Here is a 25,150-nt window from a genome sequence, read left to right as displayed (position 1 = left end):
GGAAATATATAGTCTGAAAGTAAGTAAGAAAGAGAAAGCAGAAGGGAAATGGAAAAAGAAGAGCAGATAAGATAGGCTGAGTAAGAGAAAGGTAGATGGACAGGAGTTAAATGGAAACCATGAGCGCGAGACCAAGAAAAGAATTCCAAGTGAGTAGTTAATAGTGGTTAGAAATGTAGCAGGATTAATGAAAAAATGTAATGGGAAAGGGAGTGACAGAGTGAATGGGTTAGGTGCAGTGTTCGAAACTGGATCTTTATTGAAGATGTGGGAACCCCTTCAAATAATATTCACAATCCTTGTCAGAGTGAAGCCCAAAGGTCACTAAATAAACCTGTGCTTAACCCTCCAGTAAAGCAGTCAGGCTTAACTTAGAGGCAATTAATATAGAATTTATGCAGCACTGAAACAGTAATAAAGTGAAACACAAGAAATTTAAAGAAATTGAAATTATTTTAATAATTGAAAAGACACCAAATTGACAAAAATCAAATCAGTAGAACCGGAGCTATGAGTTTTTAGGTAAACATAGTGCTAAGACGTGTGATGCACCAACTAGGGGTATTTGGTTGCGTAGGACCGGGACAAAGTCACACGTTAAGTCTGAGCACAATGGAGCGTGGACGAGTTTGGACCAGGTTTGGTACACCGGGAGTTGTATCTTCTGTCTTTGGTGCAGGGGCTGTGCAGTACTGCAATGTGAGGCTCTCTGTCACTCTGCTTCGGGTCCGTTGAAGCCACTGATCAGGAGCAGCATGGTGCTGTAATGCGAGGGATGTATGATGTAACAACGCGTACCATTACAACGCGGTATGTTACATCGCGGTTTTAACAACGCAAGTCGTTACATCGACTTGCGTTGGAGGGCGATGGACATAGGAATAGTGTGAATTACTATTCCAACTCCAGTCTACGTACAGTAGGGAAGGTGTTGGAAAGTAATTCACACTATTCCTTATCCTACAGCGCCCTCCAGTGCAAGTCGGTGTAACGACTTACGTTGTTAAAACCACGATGTAACCATACCGCGTTGTAATGGTTGCGTGGTAAAGGATGTTTCCCGCCCCGACTCCATGTTAGTTAATGGAGTTTGCCATCTTTCCTATCTTAAACAATGGAAGTCACCATCTTTCCTGATTTATGCAGAATCATTGTCATTTCTGCCCTTAGACACAGAGGTCGCCAGACCTTATCTTTCTTAGTACTGTGAAAGTATCAAATCCTTCAATTAATGACATAGATACAACACTTGATGCAACATTCGTCTGGGTGAAATGTCTACTCCTTACCATGTCAAGGTTGAATAAGAGCACATACAGGCATTTAACCAAAATAGTGTAGTCTGAATTGACGTCATCTGGGATGCAGAACTTAATGCACATAATCTATGTCAGACATTCATAAACTTATGTTAGAAATTCCAAATTCTGAAAAGATTTAATATATAAGGACTACCACTTGACCAATTATCGGGAGAGGTCTTCCGCCCAGATTATCTCCTGAGATTCTGCCAGAGATGGTCTCACCTACTGCCAGCACACTTTGAATTTCGCAGATGTTACATCTCGCCTGAAGCTGCTAATCCTGGAGGAAGACTGACCGAATGGTACCACAGATTGTGTTTGCCCTTCATGGGCAACACTTTCTTCATGCCTCCACTGATAAAGACAGCCTATGGTGTCAACAAGGTATGCAGTGCATCTCTTCTCCCTGAGTAACTGTAGTCTGCATGTTGCTCTGCCATCCAAACTCTCTTAGGGTAGCGCATAGAAGTAGACGTTAGGTTGTTGGGCTCTAGATGACATTTTAACAATTTTAGAAATTATCATTTTATTCTCGTTATTTATAACATTCTTTTTTTGTTGTTTTTATAATGTTCTGTGTAGATGTTTTAGATGTACTGAGGAACAGATTGTTCTTGTAGTAATAAATCCTTGAACTTAAAAGTGTTCATTCTTCTTAGTGCAGTGTGTGTGTGATATTGTGACTAATGAAATAGGTTGGTTACTCTTACCACTGTGCTCCTGATCCCTTTATGGGATTGTTGGTGATCCAAAAGCAATACTTCTATGTCAATAACAAATTGAACAGTGTTCTGCACGGCCTACAATAACCTCTTTCACATTCATCGGTGGTGCATTGAACCAAGTTCACCTGTGTCACCCATAGGAGGGAGAGCACACCTTGTAGGGTTACTCCAGAGTGGTATCTTACAGAACAAGTGAAGTTGTGATGAAATGCTCTGCATTGCTTTGCATCTGGTCTGGTGAAGCTGCCATTCAGGACCAGCATGGTGCAGCGATGCAAGGCTCTGCGCCATGTCAGATCCAGTGAAACCTCCAGTTAAGCAGGGAGAAGTACACTATGACTCCAGCCAAGGGTCCAGAAACTTGAGGTATTCACTAGGGGGTAGCTGTTCCTTAGGATAGAGAAGAGTCACCACCAATTGTGGTTGGCACGTAGTATGTAAGAGGTCACTCTTAATATAGTTGGGTTATTTCAAGTGATGGGGGATCCCTCCTTTTTGGATATAGTGCCCTCACACACTCTTGCGAGTGTCATGCTTCATCATCGGGCGTTGCTCCTCATGAGGGGGGCACTGCTGTCCTCCACGGGCCCTTTATCAGAGATCTTTTAAGGAGACGCCGCAGTTGTGCATGTGGGTATGTGGGCCTAAGGTGGTAAGTGAGTAAGTGAGTTAAAATTACCAAATGATTCCCAGAATCCAATATTATTCGGGGGTCCGTGTGGCAAGGTTAAAAAATGGGTTAGAGACTGGAGCTGCCTCTGTGAAACAAATAAGGAGGGAGAATGAATGTCTTCCCACTGCTCTCAGAATCTGTGTGTGTTTGTATTCAAGAAAAAATGGTCAACATGTTTCGCGCTTCTTGTCGGTCCATAAGGGATCCAAGGGCGCTTCGTCAGGACCGTAAAGAGTGCAAACAAAGGCAAACTGTTTAAGGAATCAGGGGAGAGGAGGCCCTGTATAACTGTAGTACTCCTAGTCAGGTATGAATGTGTCTTCGCGCTGGAAGGAACGTGTGGTGCAGGTTCCTAAACCCAACCTGGTGAGATAAAAAGAGAAAGACGTACAGACATATAAAATTATATACAACACATGTAAACAGTGAACTACACTTGTACTTTGATATGATCATGATCTGACATTCCACATCCATGCAATCACGTGTGCATGCTCGAAGAAATATGCCTCAATCTACATATAGTGTGGTTTAGATCAGAACCAAACTCAAGGCGCCACCGGCACCTGTGTGGATGATAGACACATATCTAGTGTCTTTCTCGGTGGGGTGAGGTGGCGTAAATGGCGTGATGGGTAGGCACATTATATCACTGGTGTGTGGTCAGCCCTGTGGGGGCGGTAGAGATCGCAAATAAAGGAAGTGTGGACAACGATGGTGAGTGGAAAACCAAACTCACATCATAACAGTTACTGTGGGGCTCAAAGGTCATAAATGCCCGCATTATATACGATCAGAATGTCATCTGCCTGAGGCTGCAGTGTGGCTAAAATGAAGTCAACGGCAGTATGGTGCTTCGTTAAAATATACATGCGCTACAGTTGTGAGGGTAGGTTCCAAGACATGCCGGACGCTGACTGTGCTCATTATCATGAATGTAAACACATAACTTGAAGAGTTGATAATGCACGGTCTATCACATACAGCACGTAAAGAAACCACGTAAATCATTAAGAAGTGCTAAGTATCACGCCTACCCCCAAATTCCAGATGGTGGGCCACGTTGGCGCTCACTAAGGTAAAGAGGCTGAGTATCTGTGGATAAAAAGAGCATGACATGCATAGTTACCTCCCCATAGTCGGAGCTTCACTCATTAGTTTAGAAACCACGTTTCCTTGGATCGGAAACTCAGGAGACACTTACAGTAGCTCGCCCCTTAAGACGTTCGGAAACCTACCCGTCCGTCTGAGAGTCGCCGGGAAACACTATTGGATAACAGGTTGCCAACATATACCTCCCAGGCTGTGCACCGGGCGGAAGTGTTGAGTGGGTAGGTGGGGCGTGTGTGCGTATGACGCGGGGCCTGATAGGGGAGTGTTGCAATACTGAGTGCTGACTGCCGAAAACGAGAGTTAAAGCTGCGGCCATATTGGAAAGGAATGGTATAGACTACCATCCTAATAACAAGGATGTGCTCAAAGTTCTAATCATAGCCTAGACATTCATGTTGCATATCGAATGTCACACAAAGGTATACAAAGGGAAAGAAAAAACAGGAAAAAAGGTTTTTATGAAAAATGATGAGTGGAGTGTTCACGCTCTCATTAGTTTAGTAAATGCCTCATTAGCAAATCAAACTGTCGTTGTAAATAATTTGGTATGTGTTGTAGAGAGAGAGGGTTGACATCATCTCAGTGGTGGCACAGGTAAGAGACATATGTTGTGCAGTGCTCTTACAATGACTCAGAGTGACTTAGGTTAGACAGTGGTTACTGGGTAGATGGGATGTGGTTGTGAGGAGACTCCTCCGTATGACTAGAATCTAAGTCAGTCTGTTCTGCCAAGTGATGTGTTTGTATATTTAATGTTAAGGGGATAGCACACTTTGTGCTGGATACCTTGGATAGAAGTGATGTAAGATTCTCAGTGTAAGAATGGTCATGCCCCTAAATCCCCAATTCAGCCCAGGGTATCTCATCATTCAACCCCTCTGTGTCGTATTTGAATCTGTGGACCCATCGTTGTTCCTGCCTGAACAGCGTGCTATTGGTCCATTTGGGATTGGATGCTATGATTGTCCAACTTATATTCTCTGGGTTGTGATCTTTCTCAAAGAAATGGCTCAGCAGCTTGGTATTAGTTTTCCTGCGTCATATGGGGCTTCTGTGCTCCCCTATTCTAATCTTCACAGGTCTCGTGGTCCAGAAACTTGAGGTCAGCACTTGGGAGTCACAACTCACTCCCACAGAGGCCAGGAGAAAGGACTAAGACAGGTCCAGTTGGGTCTGGCCAGCTGTAAAGCAGGAAGACCCTCTGGAAGCTTGTTATGTCCCTGTAGATCAAACAGGAGGTCGGCAAACTGACCCTCTAGGGTCCTAAGTTCAAGACAACCTGGCCCAATCTTTATTCTTCAGGCAGCAGGGCAGTCCTTCTTCTGAATCTTCTGAAGCTCAGGAAGGGTCTGGGTACAATCCACCAGGAAAATCAAACAGTGTTCTTTCCCTTAAAGCTAGAGAAATAGGGGCCCGGGCAAGGTCAAGTTTTAAATACTGCTTGGACTGAGGCCCAGTAGGACCAGGCCAACTTAAAGCCCTGTGCTTTGTGTGATAATGGAACTCTTTGGTGACTTGCAATTGCCTGTAGCTGGTTGGAGACACCAAAGGCATTTCTGAACATCTATTGTAGGTGTGCGGTAGAATCACGGAACCTCCCAGTAACTACTAGAAATATTTGTAATGTTTGTTTGTAATGCTCCTGAGAGCAAAACCTTTTGGTGAGGAAATTAGGGAACACCTCACCCTATCTAAAGCATTACCTGAACCTTCTAAATGATCCTCGCAGATCCCATTTTAAAATGTTGCTAATCTTTCAGGGCTTGTGGGTGGAGCAATGTGTTTTCATACTTTTGTGCTCCATTCACTACAGCTAATAACAAATATTGAGTCTTTTTGATTTCTAACAAGATGGACCATTAGTTAGGAACAACACCACTTCCATATTTCAGGTTGTTTAATCCCAACAAAGCTTCTCTTATTATGTTTATCAAGTGACAACTTAATATACCTTAATATGGGGAACTGTAGGACTTTTGGCATACAGCAGTCTCGGATTTATCACACTTTCAGGGGCGTAGTTTCCATTAGTGCAGTAGGTGCAATGGCACCGAGGACCAGAGGCCTGAGAGGCACACTGAACCCTGACCATTGTTGGATTTTATCATTCAAATAGCAGCCAGCGGGTCCATTTCCTTCCTTGCACTATGGTCCATGACACACTGGCTGCAGTACAGCACACTTTGGACAGTTTGGCACATTGTTTGAAAATACTCTGCTGAGATTAGTCAGCTTCTAGTACATATGATTAAGTGGATAGAAGTGTAAGGGCAAAAGGCATAATTAACAGTGAGACTTGGGAGCGCAAAAATGTATTAGAAAGCACCCAACGTGTTTACAGATGGAGAAGAAACATGAGATTTGGCCAAAATGATTAAAAGCTTGAAATTATAGAAAACTGAGCTCTCCTCGTTTGTTCCGCTTGTGATATCTAGTTAAACTTTCAATTTTTCATTACTGTCAAACAATCCTAACAGTTTGTCGGTAATGCCAGCAGTCTTTTTTGAGGTTGCAGCAGGGACTTTCAGGCTAGACCAGGTCAGAGTATAAATACATATGTTTGAATATGTATACTGCTAAACACAGGGGTGGCTGGCAACTACTGAGAATGGTGGGGTGGGCAAATGGGTGGTGAGTCATGTAAGTGTGCTGTTTGTCCTGCAGGTGCCATGGTAATGCACATGAAAAATGCTGCGCTTAAATCAGGTGCACCTAGTGGAATCTGTGCACAGCCGCCCCTGAGCAGACCTGATGTATTATACGTAATGTAAAACTTTGCCCCATAGGGATCCTATGACACTATCATAATTTTTCTCTGTTCTGATCCATTCACACACACAAATGCACCTTCCCTTGGGAGCATGACCGTACGAGCTCCTGCGAAATAATACCCTGAGAGGTGCAGATGCAGTAAAGTTAGCTGTTATGATGTTTCTTACTACAAAGGGTTCAACTGAATGTGTTTCTTTGGGGGCATCACTAAACGTGTTGTGGTAGCTTCCCAAATCCAATGGGTTTATTTAATTTGATGGGCTGCATTTTGGGGCATATGTACAAGAACTGCAGCTAATTAACTGTAACACTAGTTAATGGCAGTTTTCTTAATGCGGCCTATCACCAAAGACTATCGCCCTGTTAAAGATGTATTTACAATACGTCGCTACATGGCGATAGTGTCAGGTAGCTGCAGTGAAAACTTCCGGTAACACTAGCGTGAAGGCAATACAAATTCTGACGTTTGCAGGCGAAAACTGACGAAAGTCCCATTAGCGGCTGTTAGACCTGGCACCATTGGCGTGGGTCTCCCTTCCATTTTTTGCTGTTGCCTCATGTGTTTTTGCTGGTTATAGATGCTTTGGGCACTGTGCCACTTCTGTTCAGTGCCACAGTGCAAGTGCTTCCTATGGTAAATTGATGTATGGATTAGTGACTCCATGATTGGTTTGATTGGTTTACTTGTCAGACCCTAGTACAGTGCACTGCGTTTTCCCAGGGCTTGTAGCCAATGCTGCTGGTGGGCTTGCAGCACTGATTGTGCCACCCACCGGAGCAGCTTGTAAAGTGTGTCTCAGGTCTGCCATTGCAGAGCCTGTGTGCAGTCTGGTACTGCCATGCTGCCTGGGCAAGTGCACCCACTTACCCTTCCCTAAACCTTCCCTTTTATACATATTAGTCACCCCTATGGTAGTCCCAAGGGCAGGGTGCATTGTAGGTAAAAGGTAGGACATGCCCTGGTGTGTGTGGCATGTCCTAATAGTGAATTACAGCCGTTTTCGATTTTCACTATTGCAAGGCTACCTGTTCTCCATAGGCCAGAATGGGCAGTTTGGTTATTACATTTTATAATCCTAACTTACTCAGGGAACATGGTAGAAATTCAAGTTTAGTATGCCTGAACTCAGAATGATCAAATACACCTTTTAGTGAAGTTGGTTTTAACATTCTGTGTTTGAAAATGCCACTTTTAGAAAGTAGGCATTTTCTTGCCTAACCATCCAAACCTGCCTCGGCTAGGTTGTGTATTCCTTATCTGGAGTTTGAATGACAGGGCTGAGGAATTCCAGGAGACATGGTGAGTCAGCCCAGTGGTGAATTGAGCGATCTGCATCTAGATGGGAATGAGGCGTTGCACCTGGGACCTAAATAGGGCTGTGCCTTCCCTCCACAATGCTGGCTCCACCTCCTGTGGTGCGACTGATGTCTCTGCCCTGCACTCTGAAAGGAAAGAAGGAGACATGTCAACAAAGTGCTCCAGGACTGACCAGAACTGGTTTGGACTAGGCAAAGGATTCTCTGCCTTCAGAGAACAAAGGGAAAAGGAGTATAAATATTGGGACCCAGACCCAAGAACTTTAGATCACTTCTGGGAATCAAGACAAACCTTTGCTGAGGAGAAGAACCAGTAAGCTGAAGGAGGAGACTACCCCTGTGCTGTGTCTTTGGGGGTTGGCCTGCAACATCATGGCCTTCAAAACCTTGAAAGTGCGGACAGTCCCCGGGGCCCGGAGACCTCGCTGGGGCTGCATCTGGGACCCGGAGTGAGATGCAAAGGTGCTGTGAACAGTAGAGGTGCTCCTGCGCACCAACAAAGGGATGTCTGCATCGCATTCTATGATCCACCACAACCCCATGGTGCATTAAGGAGATTATTATTGGTGTGCCATGCCTCTCTGCATCACAGGCTGTAGGATGTTGCGCTGGCCGGACGCTGTGGAGGGTGAGGCCCCTGAGCTGTACCAAACTGGTGTGGCAGGAGCGCTGCAACGTTTCGCTTAAGGGGGCCCTGTTGCCACACCTGCATCGGGAGGTTCCCCAGGGGACTTGGCGGCGACTGCTGTACCCAGGTTTCTAAAATCCCACCTGGCTTGACGCTCCTGCTGGCTGCGTCACAGATTTGGAGAGACTGCAGTGCATTGAGCCCCGGTGTCAGTGTCCAGGTGAGGAGAAGGTGGGAATCGTAGCAGAGGAGGCCTGGGGGCGAGTCGGCCCATGCTTAGCGCCTGTGGGTGACGCACACCATGCCCTGAGCAATCCCTGCACGGCGGCTGATCTACATCACCGAGGGAACCGCACAAGACTAGTGGGGGACTTCAATAACTCGCTCAATTCCCTGAGGACGGCCATTTGTGGCAGTGGGTGCCAGGGGCACCGGGGCCGGTTCTGGCTCAGGCCCTTGGGTGTGCAGCTTAATCTGCTGTTACTCGCTGGGAAACTGGGGAACACGGAATCTGGTCGTCACTGTCAGATCGGAAGAGGCAACCGGGTGGTGCTGCCTTTCCTTGCCCCCTGTTAGTTTGCTTTTGGGTGTACAGGGAACTAACCCTCAGTGGACTTCCTCTCTCAACAGCGCTGCGCCGTCTGGTTGCTGCTGCTGCTGTCCCCATCTGCTGCTGCTGGTTCCTCTGATACAGAGGTCAGGTGTTCAAGTCTCTCCTTCACCCACAGGCTCCTGCCTGCACCTCATCCCTGGTAGTCCAGTGGTAGAGCGTCACTACTCTGCAGCTTGACTGCCCTTCTGTCCCTCTTGTCTGCTATTCCTGTTAATCTTTCTGCTCTTCTCCGTTGCTTTCCTACCTTTTTCTATATTTTTTTTTATCTTTGGTTTGTTTGGCTTTGTTTTTCCTGTGCTTTTTTGCAGTTCCTTTTTCCCTATCCTCTCCGTTGTTGCTGCTGCGATCACCCGCTCCCTGCCCCTCCGGTGTCCTTTCCCACGTTTCCCGCCTCACAGCTGTCCAGCCCCCCTGCAGCACTACTTAATGGCAGACGCTGTGAGGCCATGCTCAGGGGGCATGCCACTGGTGCGCCAAAGGGAAGCCAAAGGCAAGCCCGTCTGTGTCCATCTGGCCCTGTACCATGCCCAGCACCAGGGACCCTGCCTCTTGGACACTCCACCCCTACGACGCCAGCACCCTCCTCAGCCTCAACCCTTGATGCCACGCCGCCTGCCATCTAGCATCACCGAAGAATACCCTTGCACCCTACGCCTGTCGCAACTGCAAACGCACCTTCTGCCACATCAGCACACCAGCGCCTCTTGGGCCCAGCCGATCAACAGCGCACCCGACCGGCTCAACTCCATCCTCCTCAATGTGCGGTCCCTTCACAAATACGCCACAGACATCTGGGACCTCCTCAACGCCACCTCTTCAGACATCGCCTTCTTCATGGAAACCTGGACCACCTCTGCTCCGGACCGGACACCGCCATGTCTGTCGGCTACTAATTAATCTGCAAGGACCACCCCGACCGTCCAGGAGGAGGCATTGCCATAGTCTACGAAGGCACACTCCGACTCACCATGCACTCTAATGACCCAACGGTGACCATGGAACACCTCCACTTCCAAAACGGGACCAACCTCAACACCATCCTCTGCGGCACCCTCATCTACAGGCCCCCCGGGCCATGGACCCCCATTCACTGATGTCATTGTAGACCTTATTACACCACAGGCTCTCCCATCCACCGACTACATCCTACTCCGAGATCACAAGTTCCACCTGGACAACCCCAGTGACCAGAACACCTTTCCTCGGGAAACCTCGCTAACATTGTACTCAAGCAGCTAGTTACTGCACCAACCCACATAGCAGGACACACGCTCAAGCACGTCTTCTCCACCAGCGGGAACTTCAACTACAGCCACACCACCGGTCTCTCCTGGACCGACCATCATTGTATACATCACGTCTTCATCATGCCCACCGTACACCACTGCCATCATCGCCCCCCCCTCGCAGCTGGACCAAGGCCACCAAAGAACTTCTCGTCAACTCCCTCAGCACCACCAGACTGCCAAAGCTTACAGACGACAACACCGCAGCGCGCAACCTCCACCTAGGGATCTCCAACTGGGCCAACACCCTGGCACCCCTCAAGAAAAGACCAGGCAAACAACACTCCAAGAAGGCCAACTGGTTCACTCCCGCCCTCCACTAGTCCAGACGCACCTGCAGACATCTTGAGAAGTGATGGAGCCACAACATCAATCAACTCCGCAACACAGTCACCCTTGCACCATGGGGAAGGGTGCCTGCATTCGCGCATGGCAGCCATTGTGCACCAGCGTAGGTGAAAAAGACAGGGGGGCTTGTTCATGAGCCCCTTCTGACAGTTTCACCCCGCCAGTGTGTCATTTTCTTGACGTACTTGCAGTGTGACTTTTGCACCACGTTGCGCGGTATTAGCAAAGTGACGCATCTAGACATATGCGTGACCTTCTGAGGCCCTGTGCCACATTATACCAGCATCAGGTATGATGTATGCAGGGTGGGCATTCTCACGCAACAAAGCCTCATAGGAGTGGCACAGTGAAATCATCACACTTCACTGCAACAATTGTAGGATGCCACTGCGTCAGTAGCATACGCCAGCCTCATGGAAGGCGTAAGGGTGACGCAGTGCCACAGGGATAGGCTGGCCCCATGCATTGCTGGAGTTGCATCATGCTTGAGACACAACTGCAGCAGTGCGTGACTTTAGTGCTGACAAATACATCAGGATTCCAGACGTATATGTCATTAATTGCAACATGGAGCACCGTACAGTGAATACAATGCATCCATGGTGTTTTGCAAGAAGGGTGCAGTGAAAAGTGTTGCAACGCTGTTTTGTCACAGCAATGCAACACTTTTCATGAATGACGCCCAGGAATGTGCCCTATCTTATTGATGGTGCGCATTCCTGTCCTGTAGTTTTGTCGCAGGGCAGCGCAGCAGCATTCCTTGCAGCGTTGTCCAGCACCAAATCCTTCTGAAATAAGGCCCCAAGTATTTGCACCATTTTTAAGACCAGCTATTTTCTGGTCTTAAAAAACTGCCTCTAACTGCAGTTAGAGACAGTTTTTTGGGTTTTGCACCATACAAGGAATTCTTTGTAAATATTGCGAAGTGGGGTCAGCGGCAGTTTTTGCACGTGAACGCCTACCTTGCATCTCATTTTCGTTAACTCCAACTAACAGAAGTGGCGATCTTAAAAATGCACGTTTTTGCCAGAAAACTGCCCTCTAACTGAGGTTAGTGGCAACTTGTAAATAAGGCAATTAAAATAAAGCCGTTGTAACGTCAAAACATTTATGCTACGGCGCTGTTAACTCCTTGCACATATGCCCCTTTGTTTGAGCTGTTTATTAGGGAATAGTAGCAAGTGACTAATGCTGGAAGAACTGCGATGACCTCGTGGAGAGAGGTCAAGTGTAATCCGAGACATTTTAATGTTGTCTTGGCTTTACATTACAGAGAGAAACAAAATCCGGTAACGATCTATCTGACTTAATAATATGAGAGAATTCAAAGCTAAGTGTATGTGCCGTTCTAGGTGGGGCACTTACTGTGCGATCTTAATTTGGTTATAGCTTCTACTTCTTTAAGCCGCGCTTTCCGTCATCTCATAAAACAATGGCGCAGGGAAGCAGCTGGAGGGTTTGAGTTACACAGATCACACTGACTCACTCCTCGAGACAGCATATTGAGCACAACTATCCCTAACGCTATACAGAGCTTGCTAACTCACACCTCATACAGCAGAGCTATCTATAAAATTATACACATTGCATTTAACCCATTCACGCCTGAGACAGAGCTATCCCTGTGTGTCAAAGTTGTGAGATGTTTTGAATCTTGCGCTGCTTTTGACCAAGTGTCTGAGCTGTTTCTGAACCAAGATGGACAACGCCTAAGGTTTTACTTCTATCTGTCGTGGTAAGTAAGCATAGAGCTTGAAAAGGGACTGGACATACAGAGTAATAGAGGGGACAAGGAGTGAAAAGAAAGTGGACATGCAAAGAAATCTGGAGGTGCGTCAGTATCAAAAGGACACCCATCGGCAAGAACTTATTCTTCAAAAGGTTTCTGAAGCTCAAGATGCCTCTTCCTATTTTAATGTAGCAGCAGCAGCTTCTGCCAGAGTCGACAGTCATGGCATAGTTGGAAGATTCCTGGGTTATACAGATCCCAATGGCTCAGGGCGCACACGTGCTCTTGGACACACTAGTGCATATAGTCTCACTCACGCTCTTACAGACGTTGAGTGCAGGGCAGGGTGCCACACTCTTTGGCTCTGGGTCGCCTGTCCTACTCACCTTAAGATTTCCTTGCTGTGCAGCTGGCTGCAGGGGTGCTTCCTTTCGAGGGTTCTGGGTATGCAGCAATGGCGGCCGGATCTGCTTAGGGCGGCTCTCAGGCTGCTGCCTGCTGCCAGGTCGAGGACTCGAGGTCAGATGGAACTTCCACACACGCCAACACACACCTAACCAATCCTGCAGCTGCTCTCAGCATGATAGTGGTTGCAGGATTGGATGAAGCAGGCTAACCCAATGCTCCTTCTCATACTGGGGGGCTGCACTATCCCCTGGCTGTTGTTTACACAGCTGCTGGATAGGTGCAGCAGAAGTGCGCATGTCGGACTGGCCGTCGCAAGACAGCCGGCCAATCTGACATGCCGCTCAGCACTGTTCATGTAATCTCTGTCGCCAATCAATCAGCAGTAGTCTCCACCCTCACTGTCGCCAGTGGCACCCATCAAATGGTAATGGCAATTTATTTAATTTGAGTTGGTTTACTGCTGCGAACACAGCCGGCAGTGCAACGCTTCTCTTCCCTAAAGGAGGTACCGCCGCTGGCTAAACAGTGCTTTTATTGGACATACAGAAGTGCTGGTACTCACTATCCAGAGTACCTGCTTGCTCCTGAGAAGTGCCAGTACTCTCCCATTAAATGTATGACAGGCAGATGAGAAAAATTTGCATCTAATAAATCTAATTGTCAGTGGTTATTCTAAAAATGTGGCATGGATCAGGCCCTCCCGCCTGTATGTGAGACACCTCTAATTATTCCATTAAAACTGATCCAAAAATGGAGCAAATACACGTTTTCAGCATTTTTCGGTCTTCATTCTTCATTGTTTTCAGTTTGAGACCATTGATGAGACTTATTTTAGCAATTACTAATTCTAATAGTTATTTGCAAAAACAAAACAAAAACCAACACGATTAAGGCCCATGAAAGCAATGTGCATTGTGGTGTCATGCCACTCGATTGTAATTAGAATGCTTGAAACAACCTTAGCGACTCTTGAATTAGACAAAACACTTCAATAAAGACCACCAAGTATAGCATTCCACTTTATTAGATACAATTTCAGAGCTATTTTCAACAGAAAGTGACGAAAGAAATCCAACTGGTTTCTTTCGGGCAACATTTACTATCTAATTTGCACTTAAAACTTGACAAATTCAATACATAGTAACACACTCACAAACAGCCCAATTGCACAAAGCCATCTTGGCTCTTGATATGAAAGCGGGTGGCACTCTTTCCTCAAATAAAGCAAACATACATAAAAAAATGTAGACGTGTGAGGGGTTCTAGTTCAACACAGCAAGAAGCAGAGCTGCAGTATCTTTCCAGAGACAGACGTCACGCTGATTCTTGGAATGGTTGCTACTTCACTAGGCAACTAACTGCAGAAAAAAGTCACCATTTGCAAATGATATTGTTCGACTGTCAAAAAATCTGGAAAATTTTTTTGGTAAATGAAAATGCATTTTCAACTTCAAAATGTTGGTACAACATAGTGCAAGTTTGTAACACAAACTATCACGTATTGTTGTTTAAATGTTTAAACAGTGAAAGGAGATGAGAGCTGGGCTGCATTGACCACCTGCCTACTTCTGACTTGATATTTCATTAATTCATGGCCATAAGGTTAGGGTTTGGCTTACAAGTTTGACTGGTCAACAAGCAACATATAAGAAGTCCTTGCAATATGTGATGCTAATAATCACATGCCTCCCAGAAAAGGGCGGTATGTAGGGGTTGTAGGGTCTTGAATCTTCCTAACATCTAAAGCATGCAAGCCCTAGAAGGTCCAATAGCGGAATATGAGGTTTGTTTGTTAGAGGTTGAACAGCGACAGTGTAAGCCAGATGCCTTCTTATGGAGGGAGCATATAAAGCCACTTTCAGATCTGCTTGCTAAAGCCAGTCGTTGCAGCAGAAAAATTACCCTTGTAGGAAGAATCTAAGAATATTGGGGTTTCCTACGCTGTTTACCTTCCCTAATGTTTTGCTTTGGTAGAGGGCAACACATGCAGGATTCTGTCCCATAAGTGGCACGTTTCACAGATTTCGTGTGAGACACACCTAAGTATGCACGTGAAAAATCCAATGCCATGTAGAGATGTTATCTCCAGTCACGGCCCGTGCCGGAAAGAGCGGTGGTCCGGGTTGGGTGGGAGAGGGGAGGATTCGACAAATGACCACGAAGGAAAATTAAATCAATAATTGATTTCCCTCGAGGTTGTCTGTCGAAACAACCCCCCACCCCGCCCCAACCCGGCCCCACTGCCCCAATGCTCTTACCTGCACGGTCCGCGATTGGTTATCTCTGCACCATGGTAGGAATTAGCTCAGCAGAGACATTGTTGAAGAAGGAGAGGATCTGCTGTAAGTTTTGTGTAACAGTGCCACCTTAACATCCAAAGTTGGTGAGCTGTGATATTGCTTTGTAGAGCATCACTGATCAATTTCTTACACACTAACCCCATGGAGTAGTTACCTTCCAAACGTCATGGTTGTCAAATGTGCTTGGACTTTAATAGATGTCTCATTCTCATTACCTTGAAATAGTGACCATTGGATTAGGAATTCACTTTATTCACTACATATTTTGTATAGCATGTTTTGTGATTGGTTGACTTTTTCTTTATTGCTCTCTGTAATATATTGTGTTGTGGTGGGGTTTGAAGTATTTTCTGGTTTCACCTACTTTGATTCATCTGCCCAAACCATGTTATTAGTTGCTATTGTACAAGCCATGCTAGGCCACGTGTGGATATTCTTTTTCCAAGACACAGAGTGAGGATTTCCATTTCATAACTAACCATTGCTCAATTTCTGAGCATCTTTCATGCTGGGGATGCATGTGGGTTGTGCAGGTCACAGAGAAGCTGCTGTATGCTCTCAAGCATGGTACCTGTGCACGGGGCGTGTGTGCGCAAAGCTTGCTGCTGCGGGCCACTATTTGCACATGTACATGTCTGCCATGTGGGCATGCGACTCACAACCCACCACAGGCACACTTGTTTTTGCCCAGTGAGAGGCGGGATGGTGATCTTGACGCCAAATCTATACAAGAAGCATCTGCCCATGGTGGAAACAATCAAGACTGCTTGGGTTACACAGCTGTCCGTTCCACCTGCCTCAGGCATCCATGGCAACCAGTGGCACAAAAGGCAGCCTTTAACTTGTGTCTTGCGACAAACATGTTACTTTGTGAGCAGATGGACGTTCAACTTCCATGCTGATCATATACAGTGTATCGCTCTTTTCTTGGAAGGCGAAAGACCTCAGCTTCCCATCTGACATGCCAAAGTATTCGTTAGGATTGATGTTTATTCTGAAGGAGACTCCTTTGCAGAATAAGGCTCAACATTATTTTTAACTCTGTGTTTTCAAGAGAAAGCATGATAAGTGGTACTCTTGCATGTATGGTTCTAAGAGAGTAATGTCCATTTTATTTAGTAAGTGCTTCAAAAATTTAGTGAAGGAGGAGGTAAATATGATGAGGGTCTGTTCGTGATTTTAAAGGCATAGAAAGAAAGCTGCATGTATCTAGATTTCAATATCTATGTGACCAAGTGTAACTAGGATGCCCTTTTCAGCCTGGCGAGATCTTAAATAAGCAAGTTTGTCTTTGTTGACAGTACTTTGCCCGTGACTTTAATGTCACTCTTGAATCTTCATAAGGCAGATCGACTCCCCTAATGGAGATGCTAAGTAGAACAAGTGTGTATAGAAGCTTAACAACAGGGAAGTGCAAAGTGGTTAAGAAGACTTTCACAAACGTCATGGACATAAATTTTTCAAAAATCCTCATTTTTGTGAATTTCCTGAATTTTGCCATTTATTTTTCAAACGTTGGTTGCAAGGTTATTCTGAAAACTGCCAATATTTCTATGTCTCTTTCTAGCACAGTCCTTACTTTTGAGGTGGCTCCACTTCCCGGACAGAAACTTCAGTCAAACTGCTGACAATGAGGGCCCCTGGCACCTAGGACCAGGTGCCATATCTAGGACCTGAAGTCCCAGCATCCACCTGTATTTCCTGTCACCTGGTGGTTCATGGCCCTTTGGTTGAAGCCACTGCTGGGGTCTGGCTTCTGTCTCTGCTCCATTGCAGTTCCACTCTATACCTGTCCAGGCTGGTTTTGGAGGGGCATGGTGTGTCTTTCCGGGCGATATTGAATTGGGTAATGGATATTGGATGGGAACCCCCGTACGAGGCAGCCCAATAGACTTCTTGGTTACTCTTTGGGACTTTGTTGTTGGATTGTCTCTATTCACTGCTTGATAGTTATGGTGTTTGCTCTGATCTTTTGCATATTCATTTTAAAACGTCTGTAATCATTTTTCAGAATGATAAGACACTGAAAACAGTATATTGCGTAGTATACCAAGTCAATGGAAATCCTTTCTCCCGTTGTACACATACTATCGTGTATTCCTGTTTCCGTTCTTTGGGGAATATGGAGTTTTGATATTGACTGATAGATAATTTATTTCAGTTAATTAAAAAATATTTAATACAAAACAAACAGGAAATATACCTCCCAGATTTTATTGCCATTGAAGTGCAAACTAAGTGCAAAAGAACAATATTGTGCATTGTCTACAGAAAAAAGTGCTTTGAGTGCCAAGTTCATCATAAGTGAACTGGAGCCTTACAAATTGAAAGCCTCATTTACGATATTTTGATGCACAGCAGTTCAGCAAACCTCCCTGCTGCGCTGCTGTGCGTCAAAAGAAAGGGGCAGGAACACGAAGTATCTACAAGATACGCCGCATTCCTGTCCTTTTCCCCTGTGTTGGTGCACAATGGACTGCCAGGAGTCAACGCAGACACCCTTGCTCCATGATGCAAGGGTGTCTGTGTAGTATGGGTGATTTTTTTTGTGCAGGAAGGTAGGCTTTCCTGAACAAACACAATCACAAGAGGTGTTTTACTCTTTCTATGTTGTTGCTGAATGCAGCACACATAGAAAAAGGAAAAACGAGGAGAAATGAATGTATTTCTCCTCGTTGCGTTTTGCTTAAGGATGACATGGCGACTGGCCGCAGCGGGCACCGGGAATTTCCCTGGTGGGCCGCCAGGGTGGGGGCCGGTTTTGGACCCCATGGGGGCCGTTTATGTTACCGGGGTCTGATTTTGCAGCATATCTACAATATTGCCCCCCTGTAACAAAAGCAGCTGCAGTGCGCCCCCACCTCCACACTTCTCCCTGCGGCCGGCCCGACGCAATTGCCAGGGCTGGTTTGCGTTCCCAGTCCGGCCTGCATGACGGTAAGTGCCAATGCCAAACTGGTAGAAAACAGTCTTAACCATAGTCTATGCTCGTTGAGTGGAGCAGGGCAGATGCGAGTTTCCTGTTCCATGCTGCATTCATGCGACAGTGGGGGCTTCGCTTATTTCGGAAAAAAGTGAAAACACGGCAGAAGTCTGAAGCGTAATTGCATTAGCCTTATTTTTTAAAACACTTGGAAGGTTTCAGCTAAGTATGTCGGTGGTTGAGATGTTTTCTAAGAGTTGATTACTGACCATGCATGCATTCTTTTTCTAAAGTTCGACTTATCTGCTGCCAAAGATATTTGCATTACCAGTTTATGTTAAAGAATCTTAAAAGAAGTGAATGGGAGACCAGATTCCCACAGGCCTTTGTCCCACATCGAAATTAAAGCTGTGTTCAGATAAATCGACTATGGGAACTTTGTGCTGGTAGGTCCTGAATTAATTTCTTCCCAGATATAATATTTCAAGGTAAAGTTCTGGGCTTACATCGGTTTTTATGTGTATTTAAAAAATGTTTTCAGAGCCACATGTTGGTCCATCAGGCCTAGTTCTAGCCTGCGCTTTTGATGAATTTTGCAATAATTTTAACAGCAGTCTGCAAATTTTGCATTGAGACATGTTTAAAAGAGAACCTGAGGCATATCTACAAGGCGGCGATAAAAAATTATCGCTGCTTTTGCGGCCGTTTTCGGCCGAAAAGCGTCGATAATTTTATCGCTATATCAGCAAGGTCACGCTATCGCGTGAAACTTTGCCTTAGCGCCTGAATTCCGAACGCCCATCTTTGCATCTCTAATGAGATCCATAGTGGGCGTTCCTCCCCAGGATAACGGGAGAAATGTTGCTAAGCGACATTTCGCCTATTATCAAGCCTCACGCAAAGCAGCATAGTGACAAGAAAAGTAGCAATAACCTCTGTTATCGCTACTTTCCTTACGCCTGCTTTGAAACTGACTTAGCCATGATATCCTATGGAAGGTGGATATCATGGCTTAGTATGTAAGGCCCTATCAGCAAGCAATCGCCAAACTTCGTGGGATTATCGCTGGGTTTCCAGCGATAATCCCACGTTTGGCAGTTAATGCTAGGATTTTTATCGCTTTTGAGATAAGCGTTGCTAATAGCACGCTATCTCAGCGATAAAAATCCACGCTAGCCGGCGATAATTATCCTAGCGCTAAGTGTTGTTGTTATCGCCGGTTGTTGCTGATGCACCCCCTAATTCGCCAGGAAATGCCTCTGTATCATAGGACAAGGTAGAAATAAGTTTTGGTTTTGCCACTTTAGGAATAGGATATAGTGACGGGGTCTGGTTTTGTGCAACAGAGCATGGAAGGCAAAGGAGAGCGAGAATACCTTCAATTTGAGAGAGTTCAGGTGTTGTTGGTGCCCCACAAATTCTTCTAACCATATCCTAGATATCAGTATTTGGAGATTTTTTCCAAGTCGACTTTCACCAAGATGCAATGAGCCTGTCTTGCTGACTTTTCTTCTAAGAGGACTATTTCTGTTTTTCCAAGATTTACTTTCATTTGGTTTTCTTGATAATACTTGTTGATCATCTTTTTAAAGATTCTGGAGGCTGAGCCCGGTAAGATTGAGAAGAGTGACGACGTCTGCATATTGTACTGAAATAATGTGCCAAAAGCCAATTCTGGGAGGATGGGGGTGAACTGCATCAAGCTGAGTCTTTAGATCAGCAACATATCAATTACAAGTAATGGAACAAGGATATAACCTTGGTTGAGGCCGTTATGGGTGTGAAGTTTGCTGAGATGAACTGATTGACTCCTAGCTTTACCTGCACCCACGTGTCTGTATATATTAACTGGATTGCTCAAAGTAGATTTGACAATATGTGCCACATCCCCAGCTTTTCCACAGCAGATTTCTGTTTTCATGACCAAAGCCTTTGCTGAAGTCCAGAAAGAAAGAATCCAGAAGCCTTCTCTTTTGAATTGTCTGTTGAATCACCATAGATAGTGCAGCAAGATTGTCGGTGGTACTTGCCATGGCTTGTTAGCCAGTTTCATTAAATGGTATCACGTTTAGGCTTTGGGCCCAGTCTCCAGGTCCTTCAATAAAAGAGTGTCAGAGTGATCAAAGGACCCATAACTGAATGAATGAGCCATTCACTGTTTCACTGTACCTGCTATGTGCACTTACATGTGCATGGCGTAATGTTTAAGACAAGCATATGCTACTGGCAGGATCAACCAGGGAGGTTTGATGCCCCTTCCTCGGATATCATTCCAGACATGTTTTTTTCCAAAGCTGATGGGTTCTTTGAAGTGGTAGTGATTCTTCTTTTTTCATGGGGAGCTTCAGCAGAATGCCATGGAGTCAGCGAGGTCTGCTCCTGAGCGTACTTTTAGATTTGTACTGTGTTTTTTTGCCTCATAATTCTTTAATATATTTTTAGGCATCAAAATAACAGTATCACAGTTAATGACACAGTATATTACATCATACACAAATCAAAGTTGATACAAGGCATGGATATACCTAGGGCATGGTGTGCCTATGTCTAGCAATAATCAGTGCCATGTGCGGTAGCCGGCCTCAGTCAGAGACTGTATAGACTGATGCTTTGTAGGACCCCATCCTCATGGGCTGGAGGCACCCTCTGTGAACGAAACAAGCAAGCAATAGCCTTATAACTAAAGTAGACAACAAAAAGAAACAAAAGAAAAGAAAGACAACCAAAACATGGTCTGCAGAGTGTGTGTCCCAGCCTCAAAAGAGGGAAGAGAGGACAAGATGTCGCCCGTGGCCAGGACCTTTGGGTATGTATCCATCACCTCAGAGGTCAGTGATAGGGCAGAGAACAAAAAGAGAGAGGGGGAACTGACCATTCAGAGTCCCCAATGTGGCATTCACCCTCAGTAGCCACTCTGCCCCAGGATTCTCAGTCCTGGGACCATTTTACAGCATTGGTTGATCAAGTTTCCGGCTCGTGTGTCCTTCCCCTTAAGAATCATCCCCACACATCTTCAAATTGAGGGAGTCTTTAATGAATCGTATATATTAGCTTTTCAAAAGTCGCCATGTTGTGCATATCATGTAACCAAACGTGGAGTATAGGGAGTCTAGACGTTTTCCAGTGCATAAGGATATAGACCTTTGCTACCCCTAAAGCGATGTCCAGCCTGCTTTTGCAGGAGTTTTTATTGAAAATGCCTTTTGCTTCTGGGAGCAGTGGAGGTAAGGCATAACATGTCTTGGCTAAGTTAGTTTTCTTTTCTGCAGTACTTAATTTGTAAAAACAAAAGTGACAGGGCCCTTGTCAAAAGGCCACTGCAACTTGCACCACCCATTGCCCTCACTAGCGCTGCCAATGACAGTACCGTATCAACTAACCAACACGCTCATACAGTGTCACAATTCAGGCTTTAAATATACATTATAAATGACTCATTCCTCCCAAGCTGTTCTAATAGCTTTGGGTGTTAGGTATTAGGGACATTAATGTATATTTAATTATTAAACAACTGTTGTTGTTCTCCTCACAAAATCAGATAAACAGTACCACCATGTGGCAGGCTGTTATAAGAGCCAGTGTTGACAATAAAGTGTCGGTGCCGAGCACCAGAAACCACAGGCTCAAATTAAACATTGCTTTTGCCTCCTGTGTATAAAGTGGTGATTGGTGAGTCACAAGGGCACTTTCTTGCATTCTAGCTTAGTCTGTGGGATTGGGAATGCACTGGCATGTTAAAGCTGTGTGGAGTTTGATGTGTTCATAGCGATTGTCTGATTGTAAAGTATGTCAGGTGTCTGATGTGTAGTCTTGATGGACTTTTAGCCTTCTCCTGTCCATTGCTGAGGCTTGTGGATTGCTTCAATACCAGTTTCCTTGCTAATCCTGGTGCTTCACTTATGTCTGGCACTTTTTGTGTTTCTGATATTTTTACCACAATCCAGATGAATATGTGCAATTCTGCATTTATTGAATATGGATAGTTGCTGCTTAGTGAGGTCACCAGGTTGAGCATTACTGGTCGACTTAGTATGCCACCTTTCTCTGGTTGGTGTATTTTATACTATTCATGTGGTTTTCCATCACATTGCTGGTGTGGTGGAGTGTCTTGACAGCTTGCAGTTCCAAGTGTTAGAAATGGGGTCTCTAGTTGCAGTGGTTTGTACCCACTCCAAGTAGGGACCCTCACTCTAGTAAGGATAGGAATGCCACTCAGCTAAGATAACCCCTGCTCACCCCCTTGGTGGTGGCTTGACAGGAGCAGTCAGGCTTATCTCAGAGGCTATGTGTAAGCCATTTGTACCTACACACACATTAACGCAGTGAAAACACTATATAAGGAGTCCAAACCGGTTTAGAAAAATAGCCAATATATTTCTGAATAAAACGACAAAAATCCAACATACAGAAGTCAAAATATCACTTTTAAAAGATTAAGCAAGTTTAGTCCACAGAAATCAATGGATGTGTTCGTTTAAGCACAAAGTACCTTGGATCTGTCAAAAATCAAAGATGTTGCAAGGCGCAGGGCAGGTGAGGCCCCAGAAAAGCAGAGCGATGCGTTGGTTCCTTACTACAATGGGGAGGTGATACGTCGGTTCCTTACTGGAAGGGGAGGTCATGCGTTGGTTACTTACTGGTAGGCGGGGTAAGAGATGCGTTGGTTCCTTACTGACAGGGAAGGTGATGCCTCGGTTCCTTACTGGCAGGGGAGTTGATGCGTCAGTTTACGGACTCGCGGCCTCGGTTCCTTACTGTGATGAGGTGTCGATGAAGAGTCGGTGTTTAGGAACGATGCGTCAAGAATCCAGGTGCGCTGCATTAGTACAGGCAGCAGCAATGCAGGTGATGTGTCGATTTTGCAGCCGCAAGGCAGGTGATGCATTGATTCTTCAGTCGCGAGCAGGTGATGCGCCGGAGTAGGAGTGGATGCCATGGAAGTTGGTGACACAGTGCTCGGGACACACGCTGCTGTGATTTTTCTGACATGGTGAAATAGTGAACTGGTGCCTGCAGTGAAATCTGTTGTCGATGTTTCCAAAGGGAACCACGCTTCGGTGTAGTCAGAAGCGATGCGTTGATCTTTTGCAGTGAGGCATCGAGAAAACAGGTGCTGTTAGTGGATGCGTGGATTTTCTCTTTATGATTACCCGATTATACTGCCAAGGGCCCAGGAACTGGATGTGGCAACACTTGGCAAGTCAGGACTCTCAGCAGAAGAGCCCAGGCACTGACACGGGAAGTCTTTGATGGCCCTGAGGTTTCACAGAAGGTAAGCACACACAAAACCTTAGTGAACTTTGGAAGCAGGATGTAGAAAGCAAAGTCCAGTTGTTCACTTCCAGGACAGAAGCAGAAAGCAGAAGGCCGGCCCAATGAAGCAACAGGCAGAGTGGCAGTTCCTCCTACAGCAACCAGCTCTTCTTCCTGGCAGAATGCCCTCAGCCCAGAAGTGGTTCTTAGGTCCAATATTCATATGCCTTTCTGCCTTAGAAGTAGGCAAGATTCAAATGAAAGTCTTTGTGGTGCACAAGATTCAGCCTTTCCCTGACCTGGCTCCAGGCACACTACATGGGGTAGGAGACAGCTTTGTATGAGGACAGGTACAGCCCTATTCAGGTGTCAGTGACAACCCCTCCAGCCACTTTAGCCCAGGAAGTCCCATCAACCTGGTGATGGGCCATCACAATATGCAAGGCACTCCTCAGCTCTCTGTGTGACTGTCTAGAGTGAATGCACAAGAGCCCAACTGTCAGCCAACCCAAATGTGTATCCTACAGACAGGCAGAGGCACAGAATGACTAAGCAAGAAAATACCCACTTTCTAAAAGTGATACTTTCAACACGCAATTTAAAAACCGTCGCCAAAATATATTTTTTTTAAATTGTGAGTTCAGAGACCCCAAACTCCAAATCTCTATCTGCTCCCAATGGGAAACTACACTTAAAACATATTTCAAAACAATCCCCACATTACCCTATAAGAGTGATGGTCCTTGCAGTAGTAAAAAATGAAATTAGCATTATTTCAGTATTCGGACATGTAAAATACACCAGTACATGTCCTACCTTTTAAATTCACCACACCCTGCCCAAAAGCTCCTCCCTTAGGGATGACTTACATGTAGTAAAAGGGAAGGGTTGGGCCTGGCAAGAGGGTGCACTTGCCAGGTCGAAATGGCTGTTTAAAACTAAACTCACAGACATTACAGTGGCAGGTCTGGGACATGTTTGCAGGGCTACTCATGTGGGTAGCCCACTAGTAGCAATTGATTTAGAAGGCCCCAGACACGCCTGGTGCACTTTGCTAGGGACTCACTAGTAAATGAGATATGCCAATAATGGATAAACTAATCATCAATACAGGGTAGACAGAGAACACTTTAGCACTGGTCAGCAGTGGTAAAGTGCCCAGAGTACTAAAACCAGCAAAAACTGGTCAGAAAAATTGGGAGGAAGAAGGCAAAACCTTTGGGGCCAATGCTGCAAAAAAACCAGGTCCAACACCAAATTAAAGGCCTAGAGCTTGTTTGTGTTATGGTCATAATGGAGCTGTTGGCAAATTGATGTCCATTTGGGTGCCCCTGCATGCCAAATGTTGCTGTCCTGGGGATTCGGGCAGGTCTTCATTCCTAGGGCAATGTTTGTCTTTCCACCTGCCCTTTTGTTTGCATCACTGTGCATTGGCCTGTCCTGTTTGGGAGTGCAGGTCACTGGGCCTGAATACAGTGTCAGTGGGCAGATTTGGCTGCCACTGTTTGTGCACCAGTTGTAGTCCCTAGTCCAGGTATGTAGAGGCATTATTCAATAAAGGTGTCATGGTCCTGGGGGCTCTGGTTCTCTTGGTGTGCCCTTTGTTGGCCTGTGTATAGCCCAAGCTTTTCCAGTCTTCTCCGTTTCTTGTCCACTGCTTGATTGATCCCTTGGACATCTTCCCTGATGGCACTCTGTATTTCTGGGGTGGTTCTTCCTGGTGACCTGCTCCATGCTCCTCTGTGTTCAGCTGCTGTG

Source organism: Triturus cristatus, chromosome 2_1 (genome assembly GCF_964204655.1).
Source record: "Triturus cristatus chromosome 2_1, aTriCri1.1, whole genome shotgun sequence".
NCBI classification, from domain to species: Eukaryota; Metazoa; Chordata; class Amphibia; order Caudata; family Salamandridae; genus Triturus; species Triturus cristatus.
The sequence above is the reverse complement of the archived record's forward strand: the minus strand, read 5'-3'. Positions refer to the sequence as shown.